Source organism: Dipodomys ordii, unplaced genomic scaffold, assembly GCF_000151885.1.
Source record: "Dipodomys ordii isolate 6190 unplaced genomic scaffold, Dord_2.0 Scaffold85, whole genome shotgun sequence".
Lineage (NCBI taxonomy): Eukaryota > Metazoa > Chordata > Mammalia > Rodentia > Heteromyidae > Dipodomys > Dipodomys ordii.
Window position 1 is genome coordinate 8,864,139 of NW_012267301.1, and position 26,842 is coordinate 8,890,980.

Consider the following 26,842-nt stretch of genomic DNA (forward strand, 5'->3'; position numbering starts at 1 on the left):
ATTATGTCAAAACGAACTTTACAACTTTGGTGGGGGTGGGGCAGGGAGGATTGGGTGGGGGGTGGGGGGGGAGGATAGGAAGGGATGGGAAGGGGAAACAAAGGAGGAGGCTACAATGCTTGATAAGAAATGTGCTCATTATCTTACCCATGTAATTGTAACCCCTCTGTACAGTATTTTCACAATAAAAATAAATAAAAATTAAAACAACAACAACAACAAAAAACAACAATGGGGTTAATTGATAATGGATTACACCTCCACAGCTGTGAGCCAAAATAAACCTTTTATCTTTAAAGGTGGATTACCTAGCGTAATGAACTATTTATTACAGATAGTACATATTTTGCTTTCTGTGAGTTATAAAATTTCAATCGTAACTATTCAATTCAAATATAGATAGTATGTAGACAAACAAATGACTATGTTACAATGCAAAATAAATGGTGAAAAGCCAGAGGTTGGTGGCTCCTGTTTGTGAGTCTAGCTACTCAAGAGGCGTAGATCTGAGGAAAATGGTTTGAAGCCAGCCTGTGTAAGAAAGTCTGTGAGATTCTTTTTTTCAAAGTATCTTATTATTATTTTATTATAACACTGGGAAGAATATTTTTTAATTTAATTTGATTGTCAAGGTGATGTACAGGGAGGTTACAGTTACATATATAAGGTAATGAGTATATTTCTTATCAAACATTGTTACCTCTTCCCTCATTTTGTCCCACTTTCCCTCCCCTACCAATCCCCTCTGCCCAACTTGTAAAGTTCATGTCTACATATTGTCTTGTGAGAATCCCTGCGGCATTGGTTTGCCTTTTATCCTTCGTCTCACCATTTTGTTCTTCCCTTCCCTTCCTCAATTCAGATAAACACATATACAATACACAGGGTACTAAAATCAAATACAATGACAACAGGGGATAAACCAAAGGGGGGAAAAAAAACAAAAGAAAAAAGAAATAACTTCACATAGTATATTAAAAACAGCAACAAAGAAAAGCCTCTTGATTCCATACCTTGAGTTCTAGATTCTTATATGAAATAAAAAAGCAAAAGAGATGGAAGTGGAGGTGTGGCTCAAGTGGTAGAACTCTAGCTTTGAGCAATAAGTTCATAATGGGACCTGAATATTTAATTTAGCTCCAGATGATGAAAGGGAATGCTGAGTGAGTCATAAATTTGAGACTATTGGGTAAAATTGGCTATCGGGTAAAAGAATTTGGATAAATTTTTATCACCTAACCATGATATTTTTTGAGGGAGAGTACCTAAGCCCTGAATTCAAGACCCAGAATCGGCACAATAAAAAAGCTGACAAGCAGGATTTGACCTAGGAAAATATGATTTTCTGATGAAATATTGTTAGGATATAATATTAGACCTTCCCTTGGAAATCATTTTAGATGTAATGTCACACTGATAATCTCTAAGGGAAGGTACTAGCGCAGATCTCATGGTACAAATTAAGGCAATTTCAAAGTCATATAATCAAGTACTTGTGGGAAGTTGTTTTTCCTACTCTAATACATCACTAAATACAAACTGCTTTCCCCTCTGGTTACCACAATCTGTGAGTGTGGTGTCTGTGTGTATCTGTGTATGAGTGGAGTGTACATGTGTGAGAAGGGGGAATTTTCACAATATCAAGCCATTCTCCAGCATCAAGCAACTGAGTGTCACATGACTAAACCTAATTCTGACCTCTACATAATCCCACATACAAAGCATTCAGTTCCACAAGACTCCCCTGCTTCAGGTGTGGATCAGCAAGTGGCACAGTAGTTGTGCCCTGTCATTCTGACTGACTGAATATACACTGGGGTTCCTATCCTTGATTCATTTGCTAGAGTAGCTCATATAGCGCTGGTGAATGTTTTACTTACCTTTGCTCATTATTATGAAGGATATTAAGAATTGGATGAATAGGACAAAGGTAAGAAGGGGGAGATATGGAGGTTTCAAGACCTGTGTCAGAACCAAAGGTAAACATTCTATATATGATTCTGAAACTGGATAGACTAGGAAAAATGAGGTATGGTCAGCCAACAGCAAGTACAGGATATATTCCTTCATGTATTTCCCTTAAGATTAAGGGAACAAAAGTCATTTTGGGGAAATGAAGCAGGATAACTTATGGAAACTGAGGCCTGGTGTAGGCAACTAAGAAATATGGTATCTAAAACTTAGAAATGCTATCTTTGCTTCAAAGAGAGGTAACTGAGTGCATTCTTTCCTAAGGGATGCATTTTTCACCCAAGAATTCACAACTGCCTGACAGGATGCCCCAAAATGCAGATAGCAGGGTGTCTCCTCCTTTCAAGGTTAAGGATCTATTTTATGGCAGGATTCATTCTTACCTGGACCACCAGGTGTAGTGAAAACAAAGACAAAGCACCTAGCTTTGCCTTTACCCTATAAATACCCAACACCCTGCTAGAGTGCGCCCCTGCTTTTCTGTTTGTCTGCTTTTTTTTGTCTGTCTGTGTCCTTGCTTGTTTATTTAATAAAGCTCTGCCAAGTTTTCTTACCATTGTGACTTGTCCAGAAATTCTTATTCTGCGATTGAAGTCAAAAGCCTTAAGTGAAGAGTTCTTATATTTAAAGGGGTGCTTCACTAATCCTCACCTCTGTCCGGTGACAATTTCACAATTCATTTTCTTTTTTTGTTTGTTTACCACAGATGTCTTATAGTTAAATAATCTTATATGCGTGAGCAGTCACACTTAGGGAAGCCTTTATAAAATAGGTATAACAAGAGAATCAATACAACTATCCTAACATTTGGAGACTCCAGATTGGGGTAAAGGTAGATTAAAAATCCTAATAAAAATTATAATTTCCCATATAAAACCATCATGTACATTTTCATATTCTCATGCTGATTTTCTATCCTAATATACTACTATTTGTCCCTTATAATAAACTTGTGCAGAACTACATAGCACAGAATTCAGTTGATGATTAGCTAAACCTAGTTCTTCAGTCCAGGCATTTTTCACTGGCATCCTGAGGAGTCTAACTCTGTCTCCTGAAACATTTGATCAACAATTATTATCAAAACTATTTTTAACATGACATAGTTAAATCTTACCAACACCAATATTATACTATAATGTAACATGACTATGGCACAATTCTGTTTAATTGGAGAACAGATCAATGAGAATTCTGGGAGTAAATGCCTCCATAATTTTACCTTCCCAGTAGAAGGCAGGCATCATTACGATTGGCTATGACTTTGTTATTTCTTAGTTCTAAATTAAATGAGAGAAAAAGCCAATTACCTTGCCTCATTATAAAGGAATATATGGAGATTGTGTAGCAGAGTTTGCTGATCCCCTATAGTGAAGAGATGAGTGGTATTTAAATTAATTTCTATTCCTACTAATTGTACTGCAGGATTTTTTTTTTTTTGGTCGGTCATGGGGCTTGAACTCTGGGCCTGGGCACTGTCCCTCAGTTCTTCAGCTCAAGGCGAGCGCTCTACCACTTGAGCTACAGCGCCACTTCCGGTTTTCTGGTGGTTTATTGGAGATAGGAGTTTCACAGTCTCTCCTGCCCTGGCTGGCTTTGAACCGCGATCCTCAGATCTCAGCCTCCTGAGTAGCTAGGATTACAGGCGTGAGCCACCAGCGCCTGGTCTGCAGGATTTTTTTGCAACCTGTTTTGGGGATAAGAACAGTCACAACACCTCAATGTGAATTGTAAGTACTCTTGGAGAACTTCCATATTTTGGAGACCTGTGAGAATCTTTTATATAGTCCCCCTTGAACCTTAGCAGCTAGAATAGGGTGGCATTGCTCTATAGACACCTCAGCTTCCATGGATAGTCCAAAAGGCCCTGGTGGATCAATACATAGTCCTGTCTTAATATGTTTTGTGCTGGCATCATGGAATACCACAGACTAAGGGATTCATGGGGAAATGAAATGTATTTTTCACAGTTCTTAAGGTTGAAAAGTCCAAAGTCAAAGTACACATCTGGCCAGAGCATTCTTGCTGCTTTGACAAGTGGAAGGTAGAAGAGCAAAAAACCATGTAGGGAGAGAACTTCAATGGATTAAATACATAGTGGTCAGTAATGGAGCTTGAGTAAGCCATAACACCTCTCACATTCTCCCTTGTCTTAGAGTAGGTCCATGCCCCAGGGGAGCTCAGTTCTACCCATGATGCCCACTGCTTTGATTCCATCAAGGACCCATTGTCTTCCCAATTTAATTTCATATCATTTCATCCAAGAAACCAAAGATGATTTGTATTTAGCACATTGTAGCATGTTGGATACTGACAAAGCTTGTTTGCATGACAAAACTTTAGTCAGAGTCCTAAAATTCTTCTAAGCCCTTATACAATCCACTTTCAGAAAAGAACCCTGCCTTCTAAGTTAGTTTAGCAAGAATTCCCCTCTCAACTTTGACATCTGGTTATTTCTGGTATCTGATCAAGTCTTTCAGCCTCCACACTCTGCCCCCATGATGTCTGACCACCACAGCCTATCTCAGTAAGAATCCTACCAGCTTGGTTTAGCCATAATTCCCATACTCTTGATGTTGACTCTTAGTAATTTTCCATCCACTGACTCCCACGCCACTCTTCAGTTACAAATTTGCACTTGTTCAGCTGTATTCAAAGTTAAGTACAATCTTTCTTCCTGGTTGCAAAATCCCATTGCTGTGGATTCTATATCTATTGTGACAGTGGCTGAATGAAATCTTTCTTACTGTGCTGTAAAAAGTATCACTGAATACATTTTCTCTTTAACACCAGGCTGCTATTATATGTTGTCCATTATAACTGATGCTGTGTCTAAACATTTGATCATCAAGGTTTGCAGTTACACAGTAATCAGTCTCTTGAGAGCTGTATTCTTCTCAGATTGAAGCCCCAGTAGGAAGCAGTTCTGAGAAATTCTGTCCAAATTGCTGTCCTTTGTAGTAGATATAGCCTGATCGCCCCATTCCAGATGCCAATCAAAAGCAGTAAGTTGTCACCAATACTTCTGAATCATGGGCTAAAGATCAAGATTTCCATCTCTGTCTCTTCAGATTCAATTAATTTGCTAAGAGCTGTGCTCAGAACTCTGGGGAACACTTTACTTACCTTTACCAGCTTATTAGTGAAAGACACAATAAAGAGTGCAGTTGAACACCTATACAGGGAAAAGTATGGAAGCAAGAATATCTGGACTCTCCTGGCATGGGAATATGCTCAACAGGAAAGCTGTACAAACTGTCTTGTCTGCTAAAGGTCTCACTATACAGGCATGGGTGATTATATCATTAGCCATTGTAATTGCTGAAGTTTGAATATGAAATGTCCTCCACACGCTCATGTGTTAAAAGCTCTGTCTGTAGCTTCGAGTGCTATTTTTTTCAATTTCTTTGTATTATCCTTCAGTAGTTGTACAAAGGGGTTTTGATTCAATGTGTCCATTTGTGAGTCCAATGTATCTTTGTCAGTGTCACTGGACATGCTACTTTGGAAGGATCCAAAACCTTTCGGAGATGAGGCTAGCTGGATAAAGTAGGCCACTGGAGAAAGGAGGAGGGGAGGTGCTTCTAGTTCAGAATTTCTTGACTCATCTCTTCCTGGCTGCCATGAAGTGAACTGCTTCCTCCTCCAGCTGCTCCTATCCTGATGCTCTGCAGGTAAAGCAACGGAGCCAGCCTTCCACAAGTAGAAACCCTGAAACTGAAGCCAAATAAACTTTCCCCATTTAATTCTGTCAGGTATTTTGTCACAGCAATGAGAATACCCACTAACAAAATAACCAACTCAGAAACTACCAAACTCTAAATTGTATCTTGATTTTTCTACTGATGAGACTTTATCTGACATCCCTTAGCCACCAATCAGCTCAATAACATAAAAAGATATTTATCATTCCAAAGATCCCAAAAACGTTAGGAGATATCTGCTGGGAAAAAGGAGACTTAAATATTTATATTTCATTACATAGGTCATGTTATCACAACAGTAGTACAAAATGCAAAAGAACTTCTAGTGGCCTTCTAGTCCAGAAATGAACATTACTGAGTGTTTTGTGGAGAAATGAATTGGCTAAATCAATTGGACATGGAATGAGTTTTTTCGGAGTAGTAAAACTGAAACATTGGAAATGGGCAGAGGAGGAGCAAATATAGCTATGTACTTAGTGGTAAAAGGGTTAGTGTTTTGCTTAGGTTACTACCACTTCATAGAAAGATAAACAATTCCATCATTAATAACAGGTACATAGATAGGTGATAGATGGTTGATAGATAGATATTTTCTAAAGGATGCATATTAACTAAGAGATATGTTATTTGAATAAATGCTAATATTTAATTTTTCTGTAGGAAAATTTAGTATGCTAATTAAGCAGAAACAAGCTAAAATGGCTATAATTATCATCACACACTTTTTTGTAGCTAGCTATGTTAGTTCCATGGGAAGACATACCTTAATAACAAAACCAATGGAAATATGATAAACATTTGCCATGTTATAAATTGAAAAACTAAAAGACCATGAACTCTAGAGTGAGACAAACCAATTTGATATTGTTGCTCTATGTACTAGAAGAGTGGCCTTGATTGAATGAAGAACTTAGCATGACTTCAGGTTCCTCTATAAAGCAGAGATAATGATGAAGTCATAAGGTTGTTTTTAAAATTTTATGTGGAAACACTAACACAAGCCCTAACACACTATAGATGTTCAACAGCTAATAGGCTAGTTCTACCAAATTCGTTCTTATGTTACTCATTAAGTCATATATGAGTCAATATATTTCATTCACTGAGCATCTTCTGTTGAAGGGTTTAGGTCAGTGCTTAAATGTCTTCAGCTCTTAATATAATTTGAGCAGAATCCCCTGCTATTCCTCTGATGAACTGGAGCTGGATCACAAATAGAAGTGTTATTTTCTGGTATATCTCTAAAGCACTAAAGTAAGGTTTCATGAGTTGCCTAAATTGGCATGTGAGGAACATCAAATATTCTGTAAGGATCTGCTAGCCTTTCCATTATCTTTATCTGCTATTATTTCCTACATAGTTGTCTTCTCTTATGTAAATCTGGTTCTAAGTTAGGGGGATTTGAAAAGGCTGGAGCTAAACCAGGAGGGAGATTCAGAAGAAGGACCACACCAAGCAAAATAAGACCTTTCTTTCCTAAGTACCAGAAACCAGAGGCTGACATGAATACTAAATGATGTTCAGCTTCTTTTGAGCCAGAAGGATTTAGGATCTAATTGAGGCCTGGCAATTATGGTATTGTTCAAGTCAGTTATCTTTCTGGGTTAATTGTAAAATAGGAAAGACAATCTCTATTTCATGAGACTGATGTGAAGATTCATTGTGATTATTTTTGTTGGTCCTGGGGCTTAAACTAAGGGCCTAGATGCTGTTTCTGATCTTTTGTGCTCAAGACTTGTACTCCATTCAGGCCACAGCTCCACTTCTGGCTTTTTGGTGGTTAATTAGTGGTAACACCAATCCTCAGATTTCAATCTTCATAGCTAACTTCAATCTTCAGATTTCAGCTTTCTAAGTAAGGAAGATTACAGGCAAGAGCCACCAGTGCTTAGCTTCACTGTGATTACTTTTATGCAAATCATTTAGCACAGAACCAGAATGTAGTGTGTCTTATAATTGATGTATTTAATGGAATATCCTTTCTTTTCTCTATTCCTTCTTTTCTTTCCATCTTTCTTTTTTATTGTTATTGTAGAGTTGATATACAAAGGGGTTGCAGGTATATGAATCAGGTAATGAGTGATGAGTACAGTTCTTTTTGAACCATGTCTCCCTTCTATCACGCTCTTCCAGTCTTCCCCTTCCATCCCCACCCATAAGACATCCAGTGTCTGGTGAGCATTACTATTGTATTTGTTTATCTATGTTCCACCTTTTATGTGCTCTCCTTTCTCCTCCCAAATGCAAGCAAACTAACAACAAGACAAAAGGAAATGTAAAACAGAAACAATGGCAACTATCTGTACATAGCTATCTAGTCTTTGTTCATTATTGTTAATCATATCCTCCTTTGGTCTCTTTAGGTTTATGACTGGGATCCTTTATAATGTACCATGTCCTAGTGTGATATATATATATATATATATATAATATATATATATATACACACACACATATATATATACACATATATAATATGCCTATATATTATATATATGCATATTCCTTAACATGAAGAACAGAACTGGAAGAATATCAATACCAAAGTTTAATCTTTTTTACAAAGCCATAGTAATAAAAACAACTTGGTACAAGAATAGGCCTCAGAACCAATGGAACAGAAGACCTAGATAAAAGCCCACAAACATATAGCCACCTAATATTTGATAAGGGACCCAAAACCAGGTGGGAAGAAAGACAGCTTCTTCTACAAGTGGTGCTGGCAAAACTGGCTATCTACATCCAGAAAATTGAAGCTACATATCCATATATCACCTTGTACCAAAATCAATTCTAAATGAATCAAAGACCTAAGTAAAAAGCCAAATACTGTGAAAATATTACAGGAAGAGGTAAGGGAAACCCTAAGCCTTCTAGGCATAGGGTGAAACTTTCTAAACAAAGATCCAGAATCACAACAAATAAAAGAAAGACTGGATAAATGGGATTGTATCAAACTGAAGAGCTTCTGTCTAGCAAAGGATATAGCTATCAAGATAAATAAGAATCCCACAGAATGGGAGAAAATCATTGCTATACATCAGACAAGGGCCTCATATCTAAAATATACTTAGAGCTCAAAAGATTAACTCCCCAAAAATAAGTCCTCAAAAAACTCATCCCAATCAATAAGTGGGCTAAAGACTTAAAACGAGACTTCTCAGAGGAAGAAAACAGAATGGCAAATAGACTCATGAAGAAGTGTTAAACATCTTTGGCCATAAAAGAAATGCAAATCAAAACAACACTGAGATTCCACCTCACTCCAGTTAGAAAGGCTATTATCAAGAAAACTAACAATAATGCTGACAGGGATGTGGCCATATATTTCTATTATATTACATATTAATATAATAGAAATATGCAAATTTCTATTATATTAATATGTAATATAATAGAAATATGCATGTTATATTTATATAATATAAACCTATAATATTATATTTATATTATATAAATATATATTATATTTATACTATATATTATATTCCCACTGTTGGTGAGAGTGTAAACTTGTCCATCCACTCTGGAAAGCAGTATGAAGTTTCCTTAAAGATTAAACATAGAGCTTCCCTTTGACCCAGCAATTCCATTCCTGGGCATTTGTCCAATGGACCACAAACCAAGCTACAGTAAAGCCACCAGCACAACCATGTTCATTGCAGCATTGTTTACCATAGTCAAGATATAGAATCAAACTTTCTTACTTTCTTACTGGATGGTGTGACTAAAGCAATGGCAACCTAAAATAAAACATTTTTAAGTCAATAAAATTAATCAAATATGTTGACTCTTGCCTATAATATTAGCTACTTTGGAGTTCAGGATCAAGAGGACTGTGGTTTGAGGCCAATCCAGGAAAAAACTCACAAGAGCTCTACTCAGCCAGTAGGTCAGTGGGATATCATATGTTTTTCATCCTGGCTACTGGAGAATGAGATTAGGAGGACTAAGTTTCTAGTATGGCTCAGGCCATACTAGACCCCCATCTCAAAAAATAAAAAAGTTTGGCATGGTAGTAAACATGAAATTCAAGCCATGAGGTGCAAATAGAATGCTGGTCCAAACAAGACTAGGAGGATTTGTTCAGGGCCAAACTGGTCTCAAGCAAAAAGCAAAACACTATCTCAAAAGCAACCAGATCAAAACAGGCTAGAGGTGAGGGGTATTAGCACCTGCAGAACAAGAACAAAGCCCTAAGTTCAAACCCCAGGACTATGAAAAAAAATAAATGAAATTAGCTTCCATCATTTAAATCTTTGTGATGATTTTTTGTTCCAATTCTTTACTGTGCAAAAGTTTATACTGACATTAAAGGACCAAAATGATAGTAAAATATAGTGAATAACAAATACAGATTTCATGATAAGCTACTTCATACAAATATAAATGAATCATTTATAACCATCATCTCTGGATTGCATCTGTTAAAAGGATAAATTGCTTGTTCCACTGGCTGCACCTGAGCAAAAGCTCATTCAAAGAACAAAGCTCTTCCTTCTTTACTTGCAAGTCAACTGTACAATGAGTTTTCACCTATGAAGCTTTCACAGCCAGTGTTTGTCTGCTGTTAGAGAACTTCTTATTCTTCATTCAAGAGAATTGATTTCATTTAACACAATATAACTTATTATATGGCATAAAATAGTTTTCACCTTTATTTACAGCTCAAATTGATGTCTCAAAAGTTAATTAATGGCTCATGCCTGTAATCCTAGCTATTCAGGAAGCTGAGAGCTGAGGATCATGGTTCAAAGCCAGCACAGGCAGAAAAGTCCCTGTTAGATACTTATCTCCAATTACCACTCAAAAATATGAAGTGATACTCTGTGGAAGAGTGCTAGCCTTGAGCACAAAGAGGCTCAGGGACAGCACCGAGGCCCTGAGTTCAAGGCCCACACTGAAAAAAAATTGACTAATTAATTACCCTGCTATGGGGTAGCTCTTTTTCTTGACCTAAGGTTACAGATATACTCTTCCTCTAGCAATCTTTTAACTATAAAAGTAACTATTGACTATTTAAGTGAAAGACATTTGAAAATCAGCAAGTACAAAAAGGCTGCTTGAAAGATTCATGTTTTCTCTCACATATGGAAATTAAATAAAAAATGTAAATATGTATAAAACATATACAGGGTCATATGCATATGTACACAATCAACTGATCCAAGCCTGGTATAGGCTGGGATAGATGTCCATAGTGTAATCTCTTTGAACAATTAACAGTTTAATAAAAAGGCACCTGATGCTCATGCCTGTAATTGTAGTTACTCAAGAGGCTGAGATCTGAGGATTTTAATTTGAAGCCAGCCCTGGCAGGAAATTCCATGGAACTCTAATCTCCAATTAACTAACAAAAAAATCTGGAAGTGGAGCTGTGGCAGAATGCTAGCCTTAGTTAATAAAGCTCACTGACAGCTGGTAGGCCCTGAGTTTGAGCCACATGACCAGCACCATGTGCATGTGAACGCATGCAGGCAAACGAGTGTGCGCGCACATGCGTGCACACACACACACACACACACACTCACAAAGTGAAGACCAATTAATTGAAACAGTTATATCTATACTAAAGATTGACACACTCACATTTCCATTTGCATGGCATCTCTAACCCAACATACTCCCCTAACTACTTCTATGTAGAATTTCATCAGGAATTACCTTAAAGTATAATTCTTCAAGCTTTTATTTATTGAAATATAATTTCAACAGTGATATATTTAACTTTTAAATGTTTTATCCAGTTTGATAAATTTGCATATTTGTGTAAACCACTTCCTTATAAAGAACAAAGAATATTTCCATCAACCCTGAAAGAGATTGCCTGTTTCTCAGGCAGTTACCCTGAAAAGAACCACTGGTATTATTTACTATTATATAATGATTTTCTGTGTGTATGTGTGTGTGTGTGTGTGTGTGTGTGTGTGTGTGCGCATGTGTGCATGCATGCATGTGCAAACAGACATGCCAGTACAGGACTTCATGCTCTAATTTGGCTTTGTTGCTCACAATTGTTAACTTTGTTGTATCACCTTGTGTTTTGAATTTAACATCCACTTATCAGGGAGACCATGTGCCATTTGTCTCTTTGCTCTTGGCTTACCTCACTTAACATGATTGTTTCTAGTTCCATCCATTTCCCTGCAAATGCCATTATTTTGTCCTTTCTAATGGCTGCATAATATCTCATTGTGTATAGATACCACAATTTTTGGATCCATTCATCTGTGATGGGCATCTGGGTTTCCATATCCTGGCTATTGTGAACAGTGCTGCAATAAACATGGAGGTGCATGTGCCCTTGTATCCTGATTCCTGTTGTTCAGGATAGATGCCCAAAAGTGGAATGACTAAGTCATAAGTGAGGTCAATATTTAGCTTTCTGAGGACACTCCAGAATGCTTTCCAAAGTGGTTGTATAAGTGTACATTCCCACCAGCAGTGAAATAGGGTTCCTCTTTCTCTGCATCCCCTCCAGCATTTGTCATTGGCTGACTTCAGGATGTGGGCCGTTCTGACTGGGTAAGGTGGTATCTCACGGTTATCTTTATTTGCATTTCCTTCACAACCAGGGACGGTGAACATTTCCTCATGTGTTTCTTTGCCATTTTTGTCTCTTCTTCTGAGAAGTATCTCTAGTTCCCTTGACCATTTGGTAATTGGTTTGTTGGGTTTGGGAGGGATTAGTTTCTTGAGTTCCCGGTATATACTGGATGTTAACCCCTTGTCTGATATATTGCTGATCAATTTTTTCCAGTTAGTTGGTTGTGTTTCTAGGCTGGTTTCTATGTGTTTAGTTGTGCAGAAACTTTTTATTTTAATGTAGTCCCATTTGTCCAGTCTCTCTCCAAAAAACAAAAAAATCAAAGAACTCTTTTTTCTACCTATTTTTTAAAATTGCTTTCCATTTTTTTTCTTTCATAATTTTTATTTTAGGAGTGTATGTGTGTGTGCTTTTAAAAAAAATCTCTTTTGACCTTTTGATCCTTTTATTTCTTTTTCTTTTCTTCTTTCTTTTTTTGCGTGTCTAAATTGCTGTTCTGCTCATTCCCAGATATATACCCATCGTCAATTATTAGACCTTATCCCTCCTTGTGTACATACTTAATCCAGAAATTTATTACTCAATTCACAACCTCTTAGGCTTACCTTCCTTAATAGTAGTATTATTTCGTTATACCTATATAACTTTCAAGTATTCCAATTTTAAGAATTTTTAGTTATCTTTCCTTTCCTCTCATCCTATCATTTTTTCTCTCAATATAATTTCTTTATACTTAAATAATTTTAAGTGTTTCACTTTTTAAATTTAAATGTTTATTTTTCCTTATGTTTTTAATCTCTCTCCTATCATTCTGTTCTATCCATTTCCCTCTCTGAGATTAGAACTTGGTTAAATTCACTCTTCTTTTACCTCTCCACATCCCTCTAATCCTATTTCCCCACAATTCTCCCTAAACCTAATAATTTCTGGTTTGCTGAATCCCTTTTTGACGTCTTGGCCCATTAATCCATAATTGTTTGATGCTGAATAGATTGTATCTGTTGAACTAGATTGTATCTGCAGCCATTTTGACTGTGCAACAACAGGACACTGGATGATGTTTGCCTTAAAATAGTGTTCTAGCACAAAACTGGTGTTACTTTCATACCAAATGGGCATGATAAGCCGGAAAAAAAAACAAGAAAAATGGCAAGTCTGGGTATCTCAGCTCCCACTCAGGATAATCAGGTGACAGAACAGTTAATGAATAGTCCAGAGAAGAGTTCCCAAAAAGTTCTACAAACACTACTGGTAAACATGATGAATAACAGAAGTTAACCATCTAGGAAATTTATTTAACAGAATCCTAGCAGAGAACAAATATGCAAAAAGTTAGGCCTATTCAGATACAGAAGCTTTTAGAACCCCAAATAGACCAGACCAGAACAGGACATCACACTGTCACATTATAATCTGCACAGGATCAATTCAGACCAAGGAAAGGATCCTTAAAGCTGTCAAGGAGAAAAGATCAATCACCTACAAAGGGAAACCAATTAGAATAACCTCGGATTTCTCAACAAAGACAAAGGAAGAAGAGCCTGGAATGATGTATGCCACACCCTAAAGACAAACAACTATCAAACAAGAATACTGTACCCAGCTAAACTCTCCTTCAAAACAGAAGGCCAAATAAAAACCTTCTATAGCAAAGAAAAACTGAAACAATATATCTCCACCAAACCAGCCCTACAAAAGATATTTAAAAATATTCTACACATAGCAAAACAACAAGACCACAATAAAGGCCAAGAAACTGCATCCAAACTAAGAATCCAAGAACCATAGGAAGAATACAGTTGTCACAGCTCCCAAGAGGGTGGATAACATGGCAGAAACTAGCAAACACCTCTTTGTCCTAACTCTCAATATAAATGGACTCTCCAATTAAGCAACATTGACTGACTGTCTAGTTGGATTAAAAAGCAAGATCCTTCTATCTGCAGCCTTCAAGAGTCACACCTTGCCCATAAAAACAAACATATTCTGAAAGTGAAAGGCTGGAATAAAATCTACCAAGCAAACGGCCCCCATCACTCCCACCTGGGAGTTGCAATTCCAATATCAGATAAAATAGACTTCAAATTAAAATCATTGAGAAGAGATAAAGAAGGTCACTACATACTAATTAAGGGATCTGTCCTTCAGGATGATATACAATTCTAAATATCTATTCACCAAACAACAGAACACTCAAATTCATCCAAGAAACACTACTTTCCCTCAAACCTCACATAGATGCAATGACATTAATTGTTAGGGACTTTAACAGACCACTCTCCTCACTAGATAGATCAACTCCGCAAAAGCTCAACAGAGAAACCACAAATCTAAACAACTGCATAAATCAACTACATTTAACAGACATCTACTGAATATTTCACCCAGTAACATCAGAATACACGTTTTTCTCAGGAGCATACAGAACATTTTCCAAAATTGACCACATTTTAGGTCACAAAGCAAACTTGTCCAAATTTAGAAACATTGAAATTATGCCCTGCATCCTCTCAGACAACAAAGGAATAAAATTAGAACTCAACACCAACAGCCACCAAAGAAAGTCCTGTAACACATGGAGGCTGAACAACACACTGTTGAATCATCAGTGGGTCATGGAAGAGATCAGAAACAAAATTCAAATATTTATGATATTCAACAAAAATGAACACACAAACTACCAGCTTCTCTGGGACACAGAAAAGGCAGTACTCAGAGGCAAGTTTATAGCTCTGAGTTCCTACATCAACAAATTGGAGTGATGTGAAACCAACAATTTAATGAAACATCTGCACCTCTTTGAAAAAGAGCAGCAAGCTAAATCCCAATCCAGTAGATGGAAAGAAATAATTAAAATTAAATCAGAATCAAACAACTTAGAATACATAAAAACATAGAATCAACAAAACAAAGAGTTGGTTCTTCGAAAAAATTAACAAAATTGACAGACCCTTAACAAATCTTATTAGAAAAAGAAGAGACCACACTCAAATAAACAAACTCAGAGATGAGAATGGAAACATCACTACAGAAACACCCACGATTCAGAACATTATAAGGGAATATTCTCAAACCTTTATGCTAATAAGTTTGAGAACCTGGAAGAAATGGATGATTTCCTAGTAAATATCGACATGCCAAAACTAAACCAAGATTAGTTAATCCAACTTAACAGGCCCATATCAAGCACTGAAATAGAAAAAGCAATAAGAGACCTCCCATCTAAAAAAAGCCCAGAACCGGATGGATTTACAGCAGAATTCTACAAAGCCTCCAAAGCAGAACTCACACCAGTACTCCTCCAACTCTTCAATGAAATTGAAAGAGAATGTTCACTGCAGACAATATGAAGCCATCATAACCCTCATCCCCAAATCAGGCAGGGACTCAACAAAGAAAGAGAACTGTAGATTCATTTCTTTGATGATCATCAATGCAAAATTTCTCAATAAAATTTTGGCCAATCGACTCCAAAAAATCATACAACACGATCAAACAGGATTCATTTCAGGGATGCAAACCTGGTTCAGTATACCAAAATCAATTAATATAACTCATCACATCAACAAGAACAGGGATAAGAACCACATGGTTATCTCAATAGATGCAGAAAAAGAATTTGACAAGATCCAACACCCCTTTATGATGAAAGTTCTGGAGAAATTAGGAATCCATGGAACATTAACATTCCTCAATACAATAAAGGCTGCATATGACAAACCTACAGCCAGCATAATACTTTTTCTTTTGTTGGTTGTGGGGCTTGAACTCTGGGCTTGGACTCTGTCCCTCAGCTCTTCAGCTCAAGGTGAGCGCTCTACTGTTTGACCCACAGTGCCACTTCTGGTCTTCTAGTGGTTTATTGAAGATAAGAGTCTCATGGACTTTCTTGCCCAGGCTGGCTTTGAACTGAGAGGCTCAGATCTCAGCCTCCTGAGTAGCTAGGATTACAGGCGTGAGCCACCGGTGCCCAGCCAGCATTATACGTAATGGTAAAAAAAAAAAAAACTATGGTTTAAAAAAAAGCCATTTCCTCTAAATTCAGGAACGAGACAAGGATGTCCATTCTCTCCACTTCTCTTCAATTTATTCTTAGAATACTTAGCTATAGCAATAAGACAAAATTCAAGCATAAAAGGTATCCAAATAGGGAAAGATGAAGTAAAACTCTCCCTTCTTGCAAATGATATGATATTGTATTTAAAGAGCCCCAGAGACTCCACTCAAGCTGATTTGAAACTTTGGAAAAGTAGCAAGGTATAAAATTAACCCTCAAAAATCAATGGCTTTTCTATATGCCAACAATGAGAAGAGCACAGCTGAAATCAGGAAAGCAACTCCATTTGTAATAGCCCCACAAAAAAAATACCTAGGAATTAACTTAACCAAAGAAGTGAAGGACCTCTATGATGAAAACTTTAAAAACCTGAAAAAGGAACTCAAAACAGAACTTAAAAAGAGGAAAAATCTCCCATACACCTGGAATGGAAGCATCAACATTGTGAGAATGGCAATACTTCCCAAGGCTATCTACAAATTCAACGCAATACCTATCAAAATTCCACCTCATTCTTCAAGGAAATAGAAGAGGCAATCCAAAATTTCATATGGAACAATAAAAGACCCCGATAGAAAAAATGATCCTTAACAGAAAGAATAGTGCTGGAAGAATATCAATACCAAATTTCAAAGTCTAGTATAAAGCCATAGTAATCAAAACAGCTTGGTACTGGCACAAGAACAGACCTCAGGACCAATGGAATAGAATTGAAAACCCAGAATGAACCCACAGACCTATAGCCACCTAATCTTCGATAAGGGAGCTTAAAAAAATAGAATGGAAGAAAGACAGCCTCTGCAGTAAATGGTGCTGGCAAAATTGGTTAAATACCTGTAGAAAACTAAAGTTAGATCCTTATATATAACCCTGAACCAGAATCAAGTCCAAATGGATCAAAGACCTTGAAGTCAAAGCAGACACCCTGAAAACATTACAGGAAGGAATAAGAGAAACCCTAGGTCTCCTTGGCCCAGGCCAAAATTTTATTAATGAAGACCCAGAAACACAACAAGTCAAAGAAAAGTTGGATAAATGTGATTGCATGAAATTGCAGAGCTTTTGCATGGAAAGGGACATAGCTAACAAGATCAATAGAAAGCCCACAGATTGGGTGAAGATCTTCACTAGCCATATAATGGACAAGGGTCTCATATCGAAAATATATTTGGAACTCAAAAAATTAAATCCCTGAACAACAAATATACAAAGAAACAACTGCCAAATAGATAAGTGGGCTAAAGACTTAAAGAAAAACTTCTCTGAAGAGGAAGTAAGAATGGACAATAACACATGAAGAAATGCTCAATCTCTCTAGCCATGAAAGAAATGCAGATACCAACTTACCCCAGTTAGAATGGCTATAGTCAAGAACTCTAATAACAATAGATGCTGGAGGGGATGTGGATAGAAGGGACCCCTACTGCATTGTTGGTGGAGTGTAAACTTGTTCAACCACTTTGGAAAGCAGTATGGAGGTTCCTCAAAAGTCTCCCCTATGACCCAGCAATCCCACTTTTGGGCATTTACCTAAATGATCACAAACAAGACCATACTAAAGCTACCATGACAACTATGTTTATTGCAGTATTATTTACCATAGCTAAGATATGGAACAAACTCAGATGCCCCTCAGTAGACGAATGGATCAAGAAACTGTAGTGTGTGTGTGTGTGTATGTATGTATATATAGTATATATGTATATATACTATATGTATATATACATATATATATATGCTCTCTCTCTCTCTCTCTCTCTCTCTCTCTCTCTCTCTATATATATATATATATATATATATATTCTATGCCTCCATCAGAAAGAATGGCATTGCCCCATTTGTTAGGAAATGGAAAGACTTGGAAAAAATTTTATTAAGTGAAGTAAGCCAGGCCCAAACAAACATAGGTCCCATGGTTTCCCTTATTGGCAATAACTAGTATATGTCTGAGACAAGCGGAAAAGGTCAGATAAGATGATGTTAAGTAAAATGAACCCCAAGATAAGGACACAAGTGTTTTTTTCTTTCTTGCTATTGTTTCTAATGTATTTGTAAGGTGCAACTTGATTTTTTTGGTTTTGTATGTCTGTGCCCCATGGTATAACCCCTGCTTTCACTGTACTTGTTGTTGGTATAATTTGGGGAGGAGAAGGGAAAAAAACAAATTGTTTAAAAAGGGATACAGGTTGACCTATTGCAACAATGAAATGTACAAGATGCTGTGTCAAAACAAGAACTTTATAATTTAGGCTGGGGGGAGGGGGAAGTATAGTTGAAGAGTGGGAGGGAAGGGATGGAAAGGGAAAAACAAAGGAGGAGGCAACAATGTTTGATAAGAAATGTACTCATTACCTTGCTCATGTAACTGTAACCCCTCTGTACAGTATTTTCACAATAAAAAACTTATTTTTAAAATAAGACAGAATGAATACATTACTCTGTGATATCACTGAATCATGAAACATGCTTTACCTATCCATAAATTATAAAAATATTTTATTGAAATTTAACTTTGCAGTTCCCATGCCCTCTAATGCTATTTAGTCTACTAAGAAATATCGATGGTTACTTGCAATAAACTCTTCAGTTGGAAGAATTTTTACAAGTAAGAAAACAGACAAGAATCAGAAAGCGAAGACTAAATTACAAAATTTTGGATGGATTCAGATCTGACAATTAACTTTGTGTGGAGAACACTAGATGTAGCAGATGTTAACAGTGAACAGTTCCAACTTTATAATGTGGAGAATTTTTCATTTTTCTTTCTTTCTTGTAGTGATGAAGAATCAGATCCAGAAACTTGTGCATGCAGACAAGTGCTCCACCACTGAGCTACAACCCTACCTCAGTGAGGAGAATTTTTAAAGATGATAATTTTGCATATATTCTTAGCAAGAAATCACTTAATATCTAAAAAGATTTTGCATATTCATTTTGAAATGACTATTTCCAGAACCTAAGTTTCTTTTGAGAAACAATTTTTCTTGCTTATTAAAATATAAAATTGTACATTGAATAAACAAATCAAATAAGTGGCTAAGAATTCATTCCAGCAGTCATGGAAATGTCAGCTTTGCTACTTACTGCCCTTGAATAATTGGTGTTACCATTAAAATTCTCTCACTTTAAAAAAGGCTATGTGTCTCTTCCTGTGAAGGTTGCTTGGGTTCAGGTATTTAATATACTGTTCATAAATCCAGACTGACCAAATAATGGTACTGGTGTCAATCCATATGGAAAACAGAAGTAAAGTTTCATCTCTTTTCAATCTTCATGTAAAAGTAAACAAATAGAGGATCTAATATTCTAATATTTTAAAGAAGTGTATCATCCCATCTCTTGGCATATACTGCACAACTGACAGGGCTGCTCCTCCCCCTGTGTGGGGAGCTCTAGAGAAGCTCATCGTTCTTTTCAGGAATGAAGAAGACACTGAACTGATTGGACACAGCTTAAGCTAGCTTGGCCACACCCCCACTCCATGGCTGCTTCCTTTATGAATATCTCTACTCGTGTTTACACACTCTAATTTCCAAATCCAGATTATAATATGGAAACATGAAATATGGAAACATGGAATCATGTTTCTAATTGATTTAATTTCCTTGGCCATATAACATGAAAAGTTCAACAAAGGAGAGAATTGAGCTCCAACTCATCCTTGGAGGCAATCAGAGGGATGAGTAAGGTTGATGAAGCTTGGCATGAGTAGTTGATAAGTCATGACCTTTGATGCCTATTTTTTATTCCAGTGACATTCTTTCTTCTTGCTCATGGGCTTAAACATTAAAAGTATAAAAAGAAAAGATGGAAAGAAAACTACCCTCTTCCCAATCAAAGATTTTAGAGATTATATGTACACACACACACACACACACACACACACACACACATTCATGAACACATACCTCTTTTTCTTAAATCAGAAGAGGCATGATAAGCTAATTACATATACCGAAGGAACAATCCAAGATAGTGATTACAGTAAATGTGCAGTTTCATACCTCATTTGGTCTTTGATGACTCAGATACTTTATATATTAGTCTAGTTCTTTACAACAAAAATTACTTCATATAGAAACCATCCATGCCAACAACCTAAAACAAACATTCTTTATCAGGTTGAAATCATACTGTTCAAGTGTACTGATAAAAAATAATATCTAAAACCATTCCTTATCAATATAAAGTGTGTGATATATACTTTTGTAGTCAAAAAGAAGCCTATCATATAGATGAAGTAGACAAAGCCCACAGGTTTAGGGAATTTCCTGAAGATCACAGAGTTTGTTAATAGGAGACAGCACTGGACAAGTTCACTTGACTCCAAGATCAGGGTGCTTTTTAAAATAATGTTCCAGTAATGTTTGTTTAAGCAAGGAAGCACAGGAAGAGGAAGCATTTGGTGTCCACATGAAAGCATAGGCAGGTATATAAGTAGGGCAAGGTAGAGTGTCTCTGTCAGGACAGGCCTGATCCTGCTATCAGTAGGGATAATGGCAGAAGGACTGGTTCGTGTGGTTTAGGTACAAGACATGGATACCATCCCAGAAATGTGGACAAGGAACTATAGCATTTTGTTTCCCTGCAGTGTCCAGGGTCTGTTCTGGTTTGGATTAGCAATATTACTGGAATTAACTCCAAAGGCACAAGGCAATGGAAAACATATGGTTCACCCCCACGTTGTTCTACATGCATTCCCTAAGGGTTTCCTTTTATTATAAGGATTAAGAGGTAGGATGTAGAATTTCTCTATATATAATTATAAATCAATGCCTTTAACTTCTTTTTCTATTGGCTGCAGTACAAAATAATTAGAAATAATGACTCTTACCATGTTACCAGAGATGATCGTTTACAGCACTGCCCAATTCACCTTCCCTATTCCACCCACCACACTGCACCCACCCTGGCTGTGCCATATACGGGGAAGTATATAAAGCTTAATTTCAATCTTGCAGATCAACAGATAATACCTCCACTGCACCCTATTTTCAGAGGATCAGATTTTATAACCATGGTAATAATAGCTTATTTTCTTAAGGGGATGGCCATTCAAAAGTCTTTTAAGAATATATTCCATTATTTACTTAACTTCTACATTTAAACTAGGCCTCATCTTCCTCTGTGGGTTTAGAGACATTCTGTGAGAAGGCTAACGTTGACCAATCAACTGTTAGGAATGCACTTTGAGTACTCCCTGTGGCAGAAGGCCTTTTGTCCATTCAAAAAATAATTACCATATACATGCAAGCAATGAATTCCAATAAGAAAATCTTAATCCAAATAAGACACTTGCTTACTGCTTTCTTCATACTTTCCATTTAGTAGAGCAGCCAGAAAAGCAAAAGTCTGGAAAGAGCTATTGTGGGGAGAGTTTGCAAATTCTCTTTGAGAGAACAGAGAAGCAAAAAGTCATTGGAACCATGTGGAGAAGCCCTAAAGCAGGTGCTTCAAACAGACTTTGTTAATCTCTGCACATCAGTTCTCTGTGGAAAAAATCCTTTGGAGATGGTGAACAGCTGTGATGGATGGGACTCAAGAGAAGAGCTGGGGGTTAGATGAACAAAGCCAGAACTAGTGAGGGGACACCCTCTGAGGCTGGATTAACGAGTCAGGGACAAATCAGTTATGGTCAAAGAAGAGAGATTCCAACTGGTGGCCTGAAATTCCTACCTAATATCCAAGGGTTCATTTTATTTTGAAGCTAGCTGTAAGCTTTTTTTAATTGACTGATTTCACATAAAAATTCAAATTACTAGTCTTAAAAGTTGGAAGATCAGGTAGTGCTCCTCGTGCTTTTCTCTGTGTTAGCAATCTGGCTGAGCTGGGAGTAATAGTCCTCTGTAGTTGGACCCTCATTGGGGGGGGTGTCGTTTTTTTCTGGTGTCCACCATGATCTGGGCTCTTAACTTCCCTGGGCCTGTGTCACTCTCACACCTCTTAAAAATTCCTACCATGGGTTATTATCAACACTGAATCTAAGGGCTGCAATGAAGGGCTTTTGCAGTCACAATTAAAGTTCTTAGCCAGAGAAATGGAGACCCAGAGGTCACCAGGAGAGACGGACTTAATCACATGAACTTGAAGAAAAAGTGCTTGGTTTGCCCTTTCTGCTCTGAGGACAGACAGCAGCAAGTGGAGAAGGAATGAGGTTGGTTTCTAGGAGCAGAGTTTGGCCTCTGGCTGGTAGCCAGTAGGAAAACAGGGGCTTCCATCCTCAAACTACAATGAAATGCAGTCTAGTCTTCCAGCAACCCAAGTGATACTCAGATAAGGGTCCAGCCAGCCTGCCCCTTGTTTGGGCCTTGTGACAGACTGCCTCACCCAGGGTTAGATAACCCCAAACAGGAATCAGAAGACAGTGAATGAGCATTGTTCTAAGCCACTAAATTCGTCATAATGTGTGATGTTGCAGTAGAAATTGAATATGTGAACCTGGGGGAATCGGATAATGTTGGTTTGTAGCTCACATTGGTCACTTAATATGTGTATAGTTTGGGGAAAGCTTCTGGAACTTCTTTCCTCTTCAATAAAATGTTTATACACATAACTCACCCTGTGAAGCTGTGGAGAGGATCAACGGAGATAACACGTTTGCTGAACGCTTAGCTTAGCACATAGTTATATACTCAATAATTAAATTAGCTCCCAGTAAGTAATTTAATTCTCTGTCTTCAGTAAAAGCAGAATTTAAGCATATGTACACATATTCTCACAGATGCACATGCACATACACACACACATACACACACACACACACACACACACACACACACCTTTTAAAAGAAAATAAAATTAAACAGCTTACATGTCAGAGACCTAACCTGCTGAATGAATTACTTTGTCCCTGTGGCTTGGGTGGGACTTTTATATGCCACAGGGAACCTAAGGCCTGGTACTGGTAGCCTATTATATCAGGAAAAAACAAATCTATACTGTAAGAAAGGTTCTCATTCTCAGTCCTGTAAGTAACCAATGTATCTTGGGAATATCTTTCCACTTCTCTGGATATCATTTTGCTCATCTGTAACAAATAGTCTCTCTGATGTCCCATGAGCCAAATCATTTCCCTCTTTTGGAAAGCTCTAAGCAATGGAAATGGGGCTTCTGGGCAGCAAGTAGGCAGCTTTATGGCTTTACATTCAAAATCTGGCAGAGGGCTAGTCCCGGGTACATTTTTGATGGCTGTCATATTAAACATTCAGACACTGGGTAAGTAAAGAAAAGGAACAAATAAAAAAGAACCATGAGCTTTTGACAGAGTTGGTTTCTTCTAAGGATTGTAAGGAAAGATCTGTTCCAGGCCTTTCTCTGGCTTGTAGATGACATCACCATATTCATGTAGCATCCTTGGGAGTATCGTACTATCCACCTCTTATGCATGTCAGTATCTAGATTTCCCTTTTGTGTGAACATCAATCCCATTGGCTTGAGGCTCATCCTACAGCATCAGTTTATCAGTTCCATCTGCAATGACTGTGTCTAAATGAGGTCACATTTTGAGGTATTGGGAAATACCAAATCAATATATGGAGCACAATTCAGTTGCAAAAATAATATCAACCCAGACTTTAAAAACAACTTACTTCTCTTTATCAACAGATCCCCCAATCTCCAGCACACAAAGGACAAGGAGAGTAAGTGTTCAAGAGGAAGGTAAGGCCTCATTTTTTTTTAAGTTAAGAGGCTGTAATACATTTCTCAAACCAAATATCTGCACAATACAGCCCCAACAGATTTTCTAGCACATCAGATTCTCAGCTGATATTTGCTGAATTAAGATGAATTAAAGTTGGAATTGGATAGACAAAAAGAAAATGCACTATAGTTAAACAGAGCTATTTTAAGGATGCTTCTGGGCCAGAGCTAGAGAATGGTCATCCTTTATCATTGGGCACCAGATATATCTGTGATAGGTCAGACATTTCCTGACTTAGAAGGAAGACTATGTCAAGTTCTAATCTAGATATATTTTGATCTAGGAATGTTGCAGAATTTATTTATTAATAAGGATCAAAAAGTGAGTTGGGTAATTCACCAATAATTGTTCATTCACTAATCATCCTTAGTGCTATAAATGTGCATGCTTATTTTGCTTCCTATCTGATCAAGTATGCATTAGCTTTGAAGAAAAATGTAGATCACATCCTAGCTTGTCTTTGTGTTTGTACTGCTGGGAAGCTTCTCTGTATCCACAATTTCTCCCTGTAAAAGATTAAATGACATAATGTGAATATCTTTTGACTGGTGTCTGGTATCCATTTCAAGACCAAATTCTGTCTCTTACCTGTTTAAATTAAAGCCCTCTTTCCGATCTTTGTTTTTTGTCTGTTTGTTTTATTTTAGATAAGGTCTCGATCTGAAGTGCAGACTTCAAACATGACTTTCCTGCCTCAACCTCAAAAACCAGTGTACAGCTCCACACCTTGCTCTTTTCCAGCACTTTTGAGTCAATTTGTGAATTATATTTTTTTCTTAGAAGTTGACTTTGGACTATGTACTGTGTCAGTCTGATACCATCCTAAAGGTTATTAAACACAACAGATGAAAGTGTAATTTATTGGTTATTACAACTGGGAAGTCAAGGTCCAAAACTCACAGAATAGCACAGGGTTGCTTTTCTGCTCTTTCAGTCCCCTATGCATGGTTTGCTTCTCTGCGGGGTCTTCCTTTAGGGTGACTAAATGATCATTAGTAGCTTGAGGCTCAGAGCATATTGTAGCTTTGAATTCAGAACAAACAATAAATTCCTTCTTATGATTCCAGTACTTAAAATGTTTTACAAGCTCAGTATTGCATGTCCTGTCCTTCACTGTGACCAGGGATTGCAGTACCCTGACTGACTATGCCTGAAACACAGGCCAGAAGAAGGGGAAATCTGTCCAGCTCCTGACCCTGAAATACAGGGAACTGAGAAAAGTAGATTCCCTGAAGAAGGAGGACCCTAAAAAAAAAAACAGCACTGTAGTATAGAAAGGCTTCCTGCTTTCTTTAAGGTTATTTTTTTTCTTTTAAAAAATGTTTATTGTGAGATTATGTACAGAGTGGTTACAGTTACATAAATCAGGTATTGAGTACATTTCTTTGTGAAATACATTTGGTGTTTTGAGCTTGGCTTATCTCCCTCCACGTGATGATCTCCAGTTCTTCCCCTTCCCAGCAAATAATGCAATCTTATTTTCCTTCTGATGTAGTAATATTCCATAGCATATATCATATATGCCATAAATATATATACATATATAATAGTTTAGTTATACATAAACCAGTTGTGAGGCACCTCAATTTGGCTATTGTGAACAGATGTAAAATAAACAGGGGTATGCAACTATCTTTTCAATATGTTGTTTTAATCTCTTTTGGCTATATGCCCAAAGAGGTGTAGTAATATTATAAGTTAAACCTATTTTTAGCTTTTTGAGTAACCTCCAAAGACTATTTTCTTCTCCATTTTCTCTTACTTAAAAGTATCTGTGTAAGAATGTGTGTGTGTGTGTGTGTGTGTGTGTGTGTGTGTGTGTGTGTGTATTTTCAAGTCCTCATCTACTAGATACCTGGAGAACTCCATAATCTGTGTCTGTCTCATTACCAGAAGTGAGTGCTTCTAAATAACTTTCCCATGAAATGTTAATCCAAATCAATCAAAATTAGTTGTCTAAGGTAACAGTTGGAAGATATTTTATTTACCAACTAAACACATGGGAGTGTCTATAACAATATTACCAACTAGATCACCAATTGATTACTTAAGGAATTTTAAATATTTGCATTCAACAAACCTGAGCAAAATACAAGTGCTTCAAACATCAATTGTTATTGTCCATGTTATTGTCAAAATGAGTTGTCAGTTTATGGAAGCCTCATAGTGCCATTAATTTGCTTCATGGAATGCTGTAAGGGATAAAGAGGATTGAATAAGGTGCCTCTTCCATCTTTCCCCTTGTATTTGATTTATACTGTTGAATTTTATATAAAAATTTGTTTGATGAGCTAGCATGCTAATGTACAAGATTCTTTTTTTAATATATACTTTTTATTGTAAAGATACTGTACAGAGGGGTTACAGTTATATGAGTAAGGTAATGAGTACATTTCCTATCAAGCATTGTTACCCCCTACTTTGCTTTTTCCCTACCATCTCTTCTCTCCTCACCTCCCCAACTCCTCCCTTCCCCACCCCTGAAGTTGTAAAGTTCATTTTCAAAATAGTGTCTTGTATATGTCTTGGTTACAATGAATCCCTTCCCCTCCCCAAATTAGAAAAATGCATATATAAAATGCAGGGCACCAGAATCAAATACAGTGAAAACAGAGGTTATACCTTGGGGGAGGAACTTAAAGGCTATTGATCAAATCTTCTAAAAACTTTTCTACCAGTTATTACTTCAGCCTTACAAATAAATCTGACCATAATTATTTTGATATATTGGCTGGACACACAAAGCAGACTGAAAAAAATGCAAGTTTCTGAAGATTAGAGACTACACTTTGCTTCTGATATCAGTGTACACAACACACACACAACATGCACACATGTATAGGCACATGTGCTAAGATTTT